We start from the raw sequence: 15627 nt of genomic DNA, 5'->3' as shown, positions 1-15627 counted from the left end.
ACATTTCGGAGAGCTCTTCAGACACATTCACCAAGTATTCATATTCAGTATCTGCTGCATAATAAAAAGCTACCAGTTTGTATATGATGAAACAGAATGGGTTCATCAGAACCCTGGCTGAAACAGAAAATTTGTATCAAGAAATTCCAAGTGGATGAAAAATATTTCAAGTTAGAATTTAATGTGTATTTAAAGTGTTTTGATGAGATGAACAGAATATGCTTCAGGCCATGCAAAAACATATCGTTGGGAGTTCCTGTTTTACATATCAAATATGTGTTTAATGTTGTGCTATCCTGCTGTCAAGACAAACGGTCATTACTTGTTATTTGTCTCCATAACTCTCTTACTAAGAGTTTGTTTTGTTTTGGTTTTTTTTGTGTTGATTCGCATGGAACATTTATCACAGTCAGGACTTCATGGTTCATCTCTTCTTTTTTAAACAAAAAGGAAAGAAGAGCATACATTATAGGAATGCAAAATTTCATAACCTTGTCTTAGAAAGCTAGGCATTTAAAATCTGCTCCAGGATTACTACTTATGTAGATAAAGCACATAGACTTAGTAGAGATCAAAACAGTTAACAGAGAAATAAAAATAATTCACAGTATACCATCTTGCCAAGCTTTGCATATCAAATAAATGTATTCATTAAAGCTATAATTAATGATTATTTTTATCTTTATACTCGTGGCATAAAAGCCACTATGTCTGACCCAGATCCCATTATAACCAGTATTTGAAAACAGGACACATTTATGAGTTAAGATTGGAACAGAACAGGACAGCCAAACATATGCTAAAGGCAGGAATAAGGCACAAGACAGGTCAGGATTCACACAAAACAAATACATAAATTGGTTAACTAATTGGTGTGTTGTCAAAAGTGGTGAGGATGTGGTTTATCAGGCCAGATGACATGGCTTTTATGCATCACAGTAAAAATGAGATATTATCTCCTTGAAGGTGGTAGTTTCATTAGTGACATCTACTTTCAGATTACTTTTGAACTGAAGATTCCATCATGAAATTTTTGGAAAATATATTTTAAGAGGACATATTGACAAATCAGTACTGCATTTATAACATCAGCCTTTTTTAATTAAGAAATCTAAAAGATTTCTTGTTTTCATTTCAAATTCATTTGGAAATATGCTATTTAAAATGTTCTGTTTTATCATTGAAAACACAACATGGAACTTAAGGAAGAGGGAGATATTTCTGTGTGAAAGTCCTAAATTCTCCTTTTGGCCCCAAATTAATGTTGTTTATCTCTTGGACTAGCAAGAGACTAGAATTACTTTTTTTTTTTCTTATTAGCCCCCTCAAAAGATATTCTTGAAAGTGAGACTTGCATTCGAACCAAACCCTTCATCCATTCAGGTCTCAGCACCTTTGATTTTCAGGACATTGGTTGTGTATGTTCTCTACTGTTTTGAGGGGTTCATTTGTTCTGCACTGATTTTTTTTTTTTCTTGTATTATCTATACTTTGATAGAATTTTTCACCTCCTCTCATTTCTGATTATTGGCACATATATGATGTAGATTTTTATTGTGCTGAATTCTTGCATTTCACATTGCTCTCAGTGAGATTTGATGATCAAGAATTCTGCGAATGAAAACATTTTTGACCTTTGCCTCAAAAATCTACGTCCAAGGGAATCCTGCTGCTATTCATTTCCCTTTCTAGAGACTGCATTAAGAGATTTCTCTTTTACGAATAATTGAAGCTTCTTGCCTTTTAGTTTGACTCTGTTGAATTTCTTGAAGCACCATGAGCACATAGGGAGCATTGCTATATAAATCAAATAATAATAATACGTATAAAGAAAAATCACAAAGGGGAAGAAAAAGTCTCAAGCTGTTAAAAACAAATTATACTTAGATATTGGAAAGACCTCCCATGGTTAAAGAATGAGTTATAGTATTAAGAGAAAATATAGCATTCAAGCACCTTTCATTTATTTAACATGATAACAGAAATATTCAAGTGTCTGTAGAACCCAGACTTTGATTGTTTCAATTCACAATAATTTTTGAGAGGAAATGCTTAAAAAAACTTGGTATAGGAAAACAGTACATATAATGACGTTTAGTATGGCATGTCCTGTTTGAATGCTTTTTTTCCTTTGACATCTGTTATCTAATATTGCTTCTGCCTTTGTAGAATGACCGATATTATTTTTCAAGGTCCTTGAGCATATGCTTAACTGTAAACATGTAAGTATATTTGGGCATATGTTGCTTGATTACTTAAAAAAACCCCATTTACTCCAAAGAAAGATTAAATAATTGCATTACGCTGCACAGACAACATGCAATTCTATAAAGGATGCTTGTCTGGGAGTACAGCTAGGAAGAGATAAAACTGGCTGGATGAAGGGTTCCCCAAGAGACACTGAAACAGCTGCCACAAGCATATGCTCTTCTACATGCAGACCAAGTCAGGGTGACTATTTCTGCCACTTCATAGAGAAATGAGGCTGTAGATTTGTTAACTGGACTTCCACTTTTGGTGTTATAGGGTTTCTTGCCTGAGAGATCCTCAAGAGTCACTTCAGCATTAAAAGTACAGTAAATTGCCAATATATTGCACTGAAATATGAGACTAGTGTTTTATTATATATATTAAATTAAGCCTTTGACACTGACAATTGAGTTTTCAGACCTACTACTTAAAACATATATTGAGGAAAATTTCTGGCCATAAAATGGTATAATCTGGATAGAATAAACAAATGGAAATGAGAACAGAAATAGACACACATAAAAACTAATGTTCACCCAAGAGTAGATGCCATATCTAGTAGGGAGCCGTCCTTCTTCCAATCCCTTGCCTAATTTATTTTTTTAATGTGAAACAGACTCCTACGTCCACCTGAAGATTTCTAGACTCTTGGGATATCTTTTCAGATACAATTCTTACAGTGAAATAAGTGAGTAGTTATTTGTTAACATGGTAAGTGCTATCTTCAGTCATGGTGTGCTTGTTAACATAAAGGCCCCTAACTTCTCATAGGAAAACCTCTAAGACTTTATTTTACATGGAAACAATTTCACTTGCTGCCTACTCCCACAGAAGTCTGCAAGGGCTTGAATACTGTGCAATAAGGAGCGCTGTATTTCCAGGTCATTCAATGCATGTTCTCTTTTGAATGTCCTAGAGAAGATGCGCCACTGGCATTTGTAAGGAGATGAAGCATTTGCTGCTACCATTACAATTTATACATGAACATGTATTGGCACCTTACATTGGGGTTTTCAATAAAGAGAGGCAAACTCAAGGACTGTATTTTCTCATAGCTTGTTTTCATATTGTTGTAAAGTAATGGAGTATCAAGCCATTAGAGAATATGCAGAAGTCTTATCCAGTATTTCAGTTTGGGTGAATGGTGTGCTGAGGATGAATATTAGCAAGATTAGTCATATTAACTGAACAGAGTTCATGAGATTAGAATGTTATTTTCTCTGAACAGTTAGAACAACATTGTTAAATAAGGCTGGAAACCACTAGACTTTAACTTTGCTTTCAAAACAAATATGCTGAGTACTATGTCTGCGATGAACTGACCACTGCACATTGCATTTTCTTATACCAGGAATTTTTGTACAAGTATGTGCATTTGGGGGAAACAACCCTTATTCTGACATAGCACCATGGTGTGTTAGAACAGTACTTATGCTCCATGTGAGACGTAGATGCAGCTTTCTTGTCTTTGAGCACAAGGTTTATAAACTTCTTTTTTAGCTAACACACAGCTGGCTGTAGATCATTGATTTTGTCCTTGACAACTTTTTAAATTAATTTCAGGATGAAAAGTTTACTAGTTTTCATTAAAGGTGCATTTCCTATCTGCTACTGTGCAGAGCTGGTGAATGCAAAGCTGAAACTGGACTAATGTAACTAGTACTATGTAAAATTTCTTCTCCATTTTGTTTGTGTTTTGTTGGGTTTGGGGTTTTTTTTCAGGAATGGCAGCTGTTTTGTGTTGAAATAGCAGCTTCCTGTCATCTGTTTGTTGTGATCTAGATTCTCCTCTCAAGTTTGGTTCAAACTAAAGTGAACATCACTGAATGCAATGCGAACAAAAATAGAATTTATACCCTTGAAAACTGTAGTCTGTTGCTCTTCCTTTCACTGAGACTGATTACCAGCTTCTGATCTTAGTAGTTCTGAAAAGGTCAAATGAAACATGGAAGAAGAACCAAGGTAATGAGAATGGGAGAAAGATGAGAAGGGTGGAAAAAGATAACGCAATTTACTCACCTTCAGTTTTGGTGACATTTATGAGGAAAGAGAAAAAAATGCAAGAAAATGCTGCAAAGGAAATCAGCAGTAACTCAGTAGTCATAGAGAAAACACTTTCTGAAGGTGTACCTCAGCTCCTTAAGATCTCTAGTTTGGTCTGATATCATATGATAGGTCAGGCATAATAAGTCTTTTCATCTTCAGAAGCCTTAACTGTTGTGACAGTAAATGTTTGTGGGCTTTGTAAAGACTGAACTCAGACAAGCAAAATGTTGCTGCCATGAATATCTAGTGTTCTCTAATGTTGCTTCAACACAATAGACCAGTTCCACCATAGGGCTTTGTGTTATCCCTGGTTCGCTACTAAGAAATTAGGTCATACTATTAAAAATAACCATCTGCCCAGTGGGGATCTGTCTATTGGACCAGCTCTTTACATCAAAGAGCTTTATTCCTTGTCACATTTGGATTTTGTACTGCTAAAGAAATATGTCAGTAAAACAGCATTTTGAGGAACTTGCAATGCAAGATGTTTAATACGTGGTTATTCTCATAACTCATTTAATAGTTTAGGGATGGTGGCTGAATAATCTGTTGTTTTATAAAGAAGTAAAAGAATGAAGAGTGCTTTATTGAAAAAACAGGATTGGTAACATGTTCAAAGCTGCAAAGGTAATCTGAGGATTCATGTTTAACAGAATTGAATTTCAAGGAAAACCAAGGTTATGTCATACTTATATTCCCTCCTCCCCTCTCTTTTTTGTCTTTTTAAATGAGATTGAAGTTTCTGTGACACAAATAAAGTCATAATCTGCTAGCAGTTTTGTTGTTCATTGATACATGAGTGAGTTCTTGCTTTTCCCTATTTTAGCTATGTGAGTTGACAGTTTAAACATTCCTCCAGCACAGGGTAGCCAGAAAAGGTTTAACTTTAACTTCATAAGATTTAATATCAGTGATAGCTTTAAGATACGTAGCAGGTAGAGAAATTTTACCTAAGGGTTGATATTGCAGCTTAATGTTACATGTTGGTGAAGTTTATGAAACGGGTGTCTTTGATCAGCATATTTTCATTTAAAAAAAAAGCTGTGTGTAGGGAAAAGAACGCTTCTTTTTTTCTCCTAAGAGAACATCTTTCTTTTACTTTACTCTCTTTGTTGTGGTGAGTAGTGACAATCAGTTTGCTGGATGAGATATGACTGGCTGCAGCATAAAGCATCTGGTTGCTATAGACCCCAGGAAAAAATGGATTTAGCACATAAATAATTTGGCAGCTCAGAAGAGAAGCCCACTATTTTGTTAATATTGTGGTAGAAATTTCAAACCATATGAAGTCTTTTTCTAAATTGACTAAAATAGCTCAAAAATACTGAAAAGCTATGCATATTGTAAAGCTGATTAAAAATGCAATAAAGTTAATAGATATCTCTGGATCTTTGGAGGATAAGGTACTGACTGATGTCAGGAGCTGAAATATGGCCCAATGTCTTGTTTCAGCAGTCCATCTCCATTCAGCAAAGCATTTAATCATGTACTTAGCTCTGGAATGAGATGTGATTTATATGTGCCTAAGTACTTGGCTAAACAGGGATAGAAACTAGAAATACACATAGTAGTTATTGTCTGGTGTCTGTTGATTAATCTGATACTTCAGGGCAGTTGTTAGTGAATTATTAATATTATCCAGGAAGAATGATTTTCTCTGGTGTGTATCAGAGAAGATGGGCATGGAGCATATACACCTGAAGGTATCATAGATTATTAATAAATAGAAGATATGTTTTATTGAATTATTTGGAAAGATGTGATACACACAATTTCTAGTTCGCTGATATTTGCTTGCAGTAAGTTCAGATGTTTTTCAGGTTTTAAATTGAAGCATGGCGGCTTTCTCCAAAACCATGGGTGATAAGGTCAGAAACACTGGGAAAAGCTTCTCTCATCGCAGTATCTTCGATATTTTCTTCAGAGAGAGAGTTTCAAGCATTTTGGTAGTTTTTACCTCCTGAGGATCACAAAAGGTTTGATTCATGTAAGCTAGTAAGGTATCAAGAGCACCTTGAAGAAAAAGATTTATGTAAGAGCAAAGCAGCAATAATGGTAATTTATTGTAGGCAGATTCTTTGTGAATGCAACAGTAACAGAGGGACGGAAAAGGCCACATCAAGATTTTGGTTCACTCACAAAATCATAATGAATACCTATAGTCCCCAGATGTTTCATTTAAGGCTAGTTCATTTTCTTGTCTTTCAAAAGTAGAGGAAAATCGATTAGCTCTTTTGCTAATATTAAAATACTTACAATCTATTATTTAGTCTTACTGAATTTGTTACAACTTAGCCATGCCACACGTTCATAAACAGACTCATAACAAAGTCAGCAGTAAACATTCAAAAAATATAAACCAGGTCTTACCGTGAGGATAGGCTTAGTAAAGTGAGATATTTTACTTAAAAAAAACAGAAAAAGAAACAAACAAAAAAAACCCCCAAACAAACAAACATGGTTTTGAATTGTTTTAAGAATTTTCAAGAAATTATTGACTTAATGCAAGCCTATTCTATTCCCACTTCCTGAAATCCAAGATTATTTTTCAGGAACTTGCATTCTAAAAAAAGGAAATATCTTTAAATTTCATAAGAAAATTGTGGGATTTTTGAACACTAAGGCATCCATTTTTAAGTTAGGCATGAACAAACATGTTTTATAAGTTCTTTCCTTGAAAACCAGGCTCTCAGCAAAATGACAATTCTCGCATGAAAGTTTACATTCCTTGAATAGTTTATTGATTTGTTAAAAAACCAAGGAGGACAAACTAGACCTATTTAAACAGGTATCTGCCAAAGACTGCTATTTCAGCCGAATGTTTTTTTTTCTCTCAGCAGCATTTTCCACGAGGAATATAAACATATAAATATCTTTTATGTGAACTAATCAGAGCAAAAAACTTCTGCTTCTAAAAGTGGCAGCTTTCTAAAAATAAAGCTTTCATGTAGCTGGGGCATGAGCTATTATTAGGAATGAAACGTTCTCTGTGGTTCAGAGGCAGCCTCACATCGGCCTCCTCCAAGCCTCGCTGCTGTGGGTGTCCAGAGTCTGCTCAGTGGGGGCAGGCAGGGAAACACCAATTTTGCTTGTTGCTGTGCTGGGGAACAAGATGAAGTAAAGAGTAGAGACAGCCAGCCCAGACCAGGGACCAGCACAGATCAGAGAAAAGCCCACAGATCAGAAATCTGGTCTTCTATTTATTACTGTTTACGTACACTCAGATGAAAGAGTTCAATCCTTCAAAGAGAGGAGAGCAGTGAGGGATATGAAATATGGTACTGGTGTTTCTAATGATACTGGACTGTTCAGGCAGTGGTTGTTAGGGTGCAGAGATACTATATTACCCCTTCTATCGCCATTCTTACAAGGGGCAGAGAAAAATGTTCTTGACCTGTAACTTATACTAACTTGCTTTGGACAGATTAATACTTTTCTTTTCAATTAGACAGATACAAATGAAAAATCACTCTGTGTTTATATATCCACCTAGCAATGGCATGTCAGCAATGAACTGCAGCAAAACTTCAGTCTCCAAATGGTAATTTATATTTCCAGGTGCTAGACTACAATAGGCAGTATGCGAAATAAGAGACAAAGCTGGAGTCTAAACATTCATATACATAGGACTGGGATGCTGAGACTTGGCAAGCCTAGGTTATACTGAACATATTAAAGGTGCCTGTTCCATTTGTATGCAACTGGAAGGACCTGTGGGACCTTCATTGGCACTAATTACATGACAAAATATAAGATCAAAGACATGAATCATTGCCAAAGTTGTCAAATGCTTCAGAATTGACCTTTCTGATCCTAAATTGAATGGGAGCATTAATAAGGTATGAGTTCAGTAAATGCAGCAGCAAGCACTCTGTTTGAAAACAGCAATATAGCATACAATATTTCTGCAGTAAGTATATATAGGAAGAAAGATTGGAGTGTACACAGAGCTGTCTTAGCAGTTTTGAAAATGTAAGAGTTATGTCTATGCTGCTTTGATTTCATTTACTGTATTCCTATGCAGATAAAATGGCATAACGCTATTCATTATTAAAGAGCTGGAGAAGCTTTTATTACTATCTCATTTAGAACTCAGAGATAAAATTTCAAAGTCCTATTTCAAGCAAATGTGGTGTATTTTAGACTGATCAAACCCTCCAAGATGCTTCACAAGATTAACTTGTATGGTATAAAAGCTGCACTGATAGCACAGTGCAGCACTCGCTTTTTTTGGTTGCTGCCATTTCTTGAATGGAAAGCGATCAAATAGCGTCTTCCACTCATTGACTAGAACAGGAAGCGAAAGCACTAGAGACTGTTGAAACTGCCAAAACCCCCCAAACCTGTATATATGAAATATTATAAATAGTGGGATACATTAAATACCATTTGAGACAGCTAGCACTACAGTATATTAGTTTAATAAAAAGGGTCATAGACAATTAAGGTCTCTCTAGGTGCTTATCAAAATCCTGATATCCCTAATTGCTGTGCCTGATTCAGCTTCAACCAAGAGATAAAATCTTGGTCATTGATCACGCCTACCTGAATAGCATGAATTTCAGGAACAGAGTATGTCCTTTAAATGTAACAACAACAGCAACAGTCAACTTATTCTTTCAACCAGTGAGATTAGCTTTGCAAAGGGCCCAGTCTGTCCTTCTGGAAGATGAAAGTGGGAGGCTGAGAGGAAACAATGAGAGGAGTCCATGACGAACAAGAAAAAAAGGGATGCTGAAATGGGTGAAATCGGACCAAATACAGGGCAGCAGAGAAAAGTGAAGCTGCATTCCAAGTCTGCTGTGTCCAAGTTAAATTGCCTGGAGATAGAGATCTCATGAAATGCATCCTTGGCTGCACCACTATTTGGCTTCCTGTTACAAACCAGCATTGCCAAGAGACATTAAGCAGTGATATTTGAAAACACTTTGCAGGTGCCAGGCTGTACTCTCCTCTGTGTTAATGAGAATTTGATCATCTACTGTAGATATAACATACAGAGGAGGAGGAGCAGAGTCTGTGAATCAGCCGTTTTTGTACCAGGGGTGGATCACTGGCAGAATAACAATAGGATGTCTCTGCATCCTATTAAAAATCACTGAACATTGTGCCAGTCCATTAAAAACTGGTACTTGTACAATCTAATTGAGACATCTGGTCACTTTACCTTGGCCATTGATGAGAAAATAAAGATGGCCAGGTCTGGAATCTGGAAAAACATGTGATCGATTATTTCTACAGTTTAGCAGTTTCCTTATAAGAGATCTATCTGCTTGATAGATAATCTAAATATATATTAGACTAGAAGCCGTAGCTATGTGAATTAATTTCTCTCTTGGGATGCTTTTCTTCATTCATTTTTTTGCTGTTCTGCATGGGAGAAAAAACAATTCTCGGTTCATTTCAAGAACCAAAAGGACTCTGTCTTTTTCTTGAGTTATTCCCCCTCCTTTCCTTTCCTCATGCTTTCTTTTACCCCTCCATTCTCCTACAGCACACACACAGACCCTTTATGTTTGTGAGCTGCACATTAACCCAAAAGGTTAATGAGCATAGGGCTCAGGTGCAGTCCATACTCTTGCAGCATTACGAATGCTGTGGTCATGGGTTTGGAATGGCATTCTGGAAAATTAGGTCTTTTGTGATCTCTGCGCTGAGAGCGACTCTGCTGTTTTCTTTGCGCTCTGACTGCATTTTTATGCTGAACTTTCTCTCTCTGTGTTTTTTGCCCATTCCATTACCCATTCCCTGCAAGCACAACAAAATTATTTGTGAGATCAACACCAACTACAGTATGGTGAATATGTCACTGCCAACAAACTTCATTAAATATTCCTGTGCATATAAGTGCAGCAGAAGGGCTTATGGCAAAGTGGCAGGTAAAACCTTTGAATAGGAAAATGTCCATCAGAACTCCACTGAGCTGGAGACTTAAATTAACAAAACCCCTGGAAACATATAACCACAATTCAATCATCTTCCTTCTGAGACTGGTTATCAAAGTAGACATCAACAGTATTTAGACATATCTCTATTAAAAAGTCGCCCAATACTTAACCATTATATCCCCAAGAAAATCTGAGAAACGTTCCTTCTGGAAAGAAGAACATCCATCTTCTTTATCCATCTACAACTCAGATGCAAGGGATCATCCAGGGCAGTCTGGTGAGGTGAAGAAATACAACCTGCAGGCCAGATTCTGGATTGACTGAGTACACGGCCAAGCATGGACACAGCTGCAATGCGCACTGTGTGGCTGTAAGATGAGGCCTCCCCTTAGCTCCCTTGTCATCCTTCAGGAAGCCAGGCTTGGCAGCCAATTGAACTCCAACGTGTTCAGGCCATTGGCATAAGGTTTGGGAAGACAGTGATTTAAAGCCACATAGTTGTTTTATTTAGGTACTGGTGATGATGACCATCTGCTGTATTGTGCTTAATGTAGTGCCGAGTTTGCAACAGACTAACATCAATTAATTAATAAAAAGTTCAAATATGAGTGTGTATGTTCTTTATAATCAAGTACTTGCCTAGATGTTATTTACACATCTTAGATGGAATTTATGTCAAGGAAACATGGAAACATGGGAATCTGAAGTGGGAGTGTAATATATCAGTCCTTCTGGGCAGGAACAACTCCAGAACAGCAAGTCCTAAGAACTGTGAGAAGAGTGATCAAAAAGAGGCTTGACTGTAATGCATAGAGTTCACATAGGATGAAGAAAATTTGAAGCATCTATATCCACACAACAGATATTTTTATTTTCTGTTGAAGCCTGGGGCTAAATGCATTTTTAACGCATGGTTATCACACCTAGATGGTTGTTATATCTTCCTGAGAGGTCAGTAGCATTTTCTGAGATTCATGGCTACACTCAAATTTAAAGTAGCTGCTCATTTTTTGAGAGGGAGAATCACACCCACTTAGGACAAAAACGTTGCATGAGAGGATAGGACTACTGGATCACAGAGATTTGGGAGGCAATAGCCTTCCAGGAAAACAAGTGTGCAGTGACTGATGTATCCGAATACATAAAACTCTGGAAAAGATGGATACAGTGGCTTTTTTGAAAAATGCATTTATTGCTTTAGAAACACATAAGAGATAAGAAGCTGTAATTTGTGTAACTATACTGCCTGAAGCTTAGGATTGTGACAGCAGCTGTGGCCTTGGTACCTCAGGACCTTTTGACAGAGTGAGAAAGGAGAGATCCCCACAGTTCCTGTAGGCAAAATACTTCTTCTTGACTTCTGCTCACAGGAGCAGAATTTGGCCTTAAGCTTAATCACCTGGAGGCACTTCAGAAAATAAATGTGTACGTGCTTCCTCTGAGCGATTTTTCTGCAAATGTGTCAGATGCTCAGCTTTAAAGCTTTGGAGGATGTAGAGATGTATAAGTACTTCAAAACATCAGAGGGAAAGAGATTAGGAATAAACAAAAATGAATGGTGACTAGTACTGTGCAGAAGTACAAGTGTACTTGTGTATTGATAGGAACTTCTTTGTTGGAGAAATAAGGCAGCCTGCTGTCTTACACAGTATGATGAACATCATCTAGGAGGAGCCATGAACGTGGTGACTCTGAATCTGTGGACGCTCACAGTCAAGAAAATGAGGCATGAAAAATAAGTAGTTCAAGAAGCTTTAACAAGAAGCTTTATTATAAGCACATATTTAACATTCAGTTTCTTTAAAATAAAAAAGTAAGCAACGTACAATATGTATAATCATAAAGAGCTAACAAAAGCTGTTACAAAAATGCATATCATAATTATAAAAGCTACCAGTTTCTATGGTAGATCCAAATACATAGCAATAATAAAGTCTCTTAAATGACATTATTTCAGTCCTTGTCTCATCCATGAAATCTGTAAAGGGCTTTGTAAATTGACTTGAAAATTGACGGGTCTCATCTGGCTTAACAGAGGAGAGAGAGAATTTTTCAGTATATGGCCCTTTTCCATGAACAACCTATTCAGTCCTTATCAGGAGTAGATATTGCATCGTGGCACTGCAATCTTGCAGTCCAAAAACCAATCCATATCATCTGACTATTTGTTGTCTTTCCTAGAATCCAGAGATCTTTCTCAAAGTAACATGTTTCTACTGATGGCTTTTCTGGTTGACCCTAGTGGTCCTGTCTGAGAAAAGTTAGAAGTCTTCTGATCGAAGATGTGATGACATCCAGCTTAGTATATTCACACAAAGCACTACCACCTTGCCAAGTGAAGGCTCACCAGCTCATGTCTGTTTAGAACCCTGTAGTCTCCTGCCTTCTGCTTGTGTGCTGTTTGGCACACTATTCTGAGTTTGGAAAACATGAGCTTAGATGGTATCCAAACCTTGCTAAGAAACAAAACCTTAGATAGTGTCCAAACCTTACTGCTTCTTCTGCTCTTATACACTAAATCGAGCTTAATCACAAATTTGTCCAAAAGGTTCTGGTTTTTTGTTTATTTATGTATTTGTTTGGTTAATTGTTTATTTGTTTAACTTACCCAGTTTGTGTAAACATTTTAAGATTGTTCTGTGTTTAGTTAGTCTCCATTTTTTGCTCAGTCCCTCTGGCTTCTTGGACTCCAATGCTGAGGGTAAATTTGCTTGATACGTGACTTCTTTAAGAGAACTGAATCTATGCTGAATAAAAAGCTCCTCTTGTAAAGGGACATAGTAGCAACTAACTGTAAGTCACAGCTAGACAAGGTAGCTTATCTAAAAAAAACGGACCTTAGGTGCAGTTGTAGATAAAGAAGCAAGGTTATTGAATCAGAATGTCATCTCAACAAAGTCTTTGTCAGTTAGAGCACAAAAGTGACCATCTTTCTTCCTGAAATCTTTAAAGCATTTGTCAGTGTCTCTCTGCTTCTAATAGACTTCATCTTGTTGAGCAGAGTCCTGTGTTATTTCTTTCTTTGCCCTTTCTCAAACAAGCATCATTTCTTTTATGTTTCTTTCATGCGGAAAAGTAAGAGAGAAATCATTGTTAAATGTTAATGTCTGGTGAAGGATATTCCACCATCCTTTCCAGTGAACATCCTCCCTCAGGAATAAAGCCTTTTCCAGCTCTGAAGGGTCATTATTACTGTAGTCCAAACAATGGAAATGCCCCTAACTTCTTGCCTCTCCAGGGATTAATGTGTTCTTCCTTCAAGAGCACCACACTTATAAGTGAAAGGACTGATGTCTGAGCAGTGAACATGAAAATACCACAAAAATTCATTCATTTTACAAAGAGCAATCCAGACATCAAATCAGCCTGACATGTAAAGTGATTCAAGATCTCTAGATATTTTCTACTCCGAATAACTCGTGGAGAAGAGGGTGTGAAGAATGATTAGGCCTTGACCTGTTTTCTTTTGTACTTTACTGCTTGATGACCCAAGCCAACCCCAGTATTGATCCCAAAGAAAATAATGCTATGTCTGAAATGGACTTGAAAAAGTAAAATAAGGCAATATAATTACTAAGTCTGTGTGGGTTTACACAAAACAAATACTGTCGACCTAACTTAATATTTTTTATGACATTATGGATTTTGTTGGTAAAGGTATTTCTATTGATGTAACACTCTTACATTTCTGCAAGGGATTAGATAAAGAAATAGGACATTTCAAAACCAAACTGGAATACTTTAAATGATCTTAACCCTGACAATCTGAAGTCTTCAAACAAGGTAGCAAACCAGCAAAACACACAATATGTCTTTGATTATGGTAAGACATAAAGTCATCAAGAGCAACAATTATATGACAACAGCAAATTCCCTTTCCTGGGAAGTGATGACAAGAGGTTTAGCAGTTGAACCTTTAGGCTGGACAGCCTAACAGACAGATATCTTTGTTTGCAGCTTCATGTACCAGCATTTCTGCTGAAATTATTAATGAGAAGCATAGAAGAAACTGGGAAGAGTTCATGAGATTTTTTCCTTACATAAAAATTGAGTAACATTGGCCTATGTATTCACTGACCCTCCAGCATATGGTCTTGACTAGTCCTATTTAGCATGTTATACACATTTCTGCAGTTCAGTAAAGCATTTCGTTGCACGTACCCTATTTCACACATATTCTACCACCTACACACTGAAACTGAAGATTAACCTCCAAATCTTACTGAGATACAAAATTAATTGCTAACATGGTTTCCATTTCTCCTACTGCTCCTCTGGGCATGTAGGTAATGTCATAGCTTCTTCTGTGCCACCAGAAAAAAAGTCCTGAAAAAAGTCCTTACTCAAGAATAATTCATTTCATAACTTAAATTGCTAATTTCAAAGCACAGAAGGATCTGTTGTACTTCCATGGTTAGAGTCTATGCTCGAACTATACAGACAAGAAAATGGTCATGTCCAGCACTGATATTCACTCTATTTTCAGTATTTCACACAATTCTGCATCCTATTTCACACTATAAGTTTGTGTAACATCTTTCTCATGCAACGGTTCAGCTGTGCAGACTAGAAGTAAAGAAAGAAATACAAGCAACATATTGCACTGAATATTTGCAGTGCAGAGCTAGACAATACTCTGACTTATTTGTCCAGGACCATATTCACATGAAATTTAATTTATTTGGCTAGCTTTTTGGCTAACACGGTGTTGAATAGATTCAGTAATAATAGATCAAGGATATTCTCCCCCACTCTGATAATATACCTAAATATTTGACATTATATAGCTACAGGTAGCTGTTTCTTTACCACAGTGGAAAAAAAACACAGCAGGAAAGATGAGATTTAGTGGTACTCATATGCAAATTCAAACACATGTTTAAATCTTTGCAGAGCTGAGGCCTAGGGTGGTGTTTTGGGTTTATTTCAGAGATGAGCAGGCAGTCATCTTGTTGGAGAGACATGGGATAATGGAAATGCATCATGCCGTCTGTTGGCAAACCGCAGTGCTGCAGCCGGAAGCTGTGCAAAACCACCTGAAGCTGTTACGACCACCAAGCAAATTAGAAAAAAATCATAGGGAGTCCTCAAAAACAAGCATGCGTGTAAAAGAGCAATTGGCACAAAAGCTAAATTTGGTTTTCTCTTTATTTGCTCACATCTGCTAACTGAACGCATTGCAATTTGATTACACAGCCAAATTATCATTTCCTCATACAGCCGCTGTTGTGAGATGAGTTTCTTCTAAGTGTGAGCTTTCCTGCATCTCTGAAGATACACTAGGATAGAATGAATAGGCATGAGCACATATTTTTATGTAGCTTCTTATGATCTTGCAGAAAATACATTTTTTAAACTATATAAATTACTATTTATATATTTAGACATTAAAATAACTTACTTTAATAGAAATGAATGTAATTATATCTGTCATTATATCTGA

Source organism: Corvus moneduloides, chromosome 1 (genome assembly GCF_009650955.1).
Source record: "Corvus moneduloides isolate bCorMon1 chromosome 1, bCorMon1.pri, whole genome shotgun sequence".
NCBI lineage: Eukaryota > Metazoa > Chordata > Aves > Passeriformes > Corvidae > Corvus > Corvus moneduloides.
Note: the sequence above shows the minus strand (reverse complement) of the source record.